Genomic DNA, 764 nt, shown 5'->3' on the forward strand with positions numbered 1-764 from the left:
TGTTTTAGTACTTCAGCCTGAAGGAAAAATGGGCAACTAATAGAAATAAAATAAATGTACTGAGCTTTAGTACTAAACACAAATTAGAATGTTTGCCTTCACAACTAATTCAAACAGAAAAGGTTTAAGTTTGATTATTTTCAATGTGAATTTTTGTCTTGGCAAATAATTTAAATGTATTTATTTTTAGGGTAATTTTAGTACTTCAGAACTTTATATTCTTATCTTCTTTAATTCCATTTTAGTTCTTTTGTTGTTTTTGTTTTTTAATATCTGTTTAGTTTTTAATCATTTCTATTTCAGTTTTAGTCATTTTACCACTTAAATATAAACTAATGGCAACTAATATTTATGTATATATATATATATATTGTTTCAGTAATTTCAGGGCTGCGTTCAGCTCCGACAAAACGGTGCAAAACGTGTTTTAAACGGAAACGGTGGTGCGTTGAACACTGTTCTGATGACGCAAGAGTTGCAGCTACGGCAGCTGAGAAGGACATTCTTTCTGTTCCTTTTGAAGAATTCTCAGAGCCTGATGAAATCAGTATAAATACGTGTTTAATACTGCAAAATACGCTCGATGTTACAGTCATTGCCCTTGCCCTCCAGAATAAAAGAGCACATCCCAATCCAGTGAAGGGGTTTGTGCAAACTGTGGTTCCTAATTATTGTGATCCATGTGAACACACACACACACAGCATTGAACACACACACACACACACTCTCACACACACACACACACACACACACTCACACCCCA

The 764-nt window shown here is 34.2% G+C and overlaps 1 protein-coding gene across 1 annotated transcript in view; it reads left to right on the forward strand.

The window, feature by feature from the left end:
• Positions 1-764, forward strand: part of LOC107562482 (son of sevenless homolog 1-like) — a 38,567-nt gene that overhangs the window by 1,498 nt on the left and 36,305 nt on the right. The gene's annotated exons all lie outside the window — the stretch shown is intronic.

Source organism: Sinocyclocheilus grahami, unplaced genomic scaffold (genome assembly GCF_001515645.1).
Source record: "Sinocyclocheilus grahami isolate Dianchi unplaced genomic scaffold, SAMN03320097.WGS_v1.1 scaffold825.1, whole genome shotgun sequence".
NCBI lineage: Eukaryota > Metazoa > Chordata > Actinopteri > Cypriniformes > Cyprinidae > Sinocyclocheilus > Sinocyclocheilus grahami.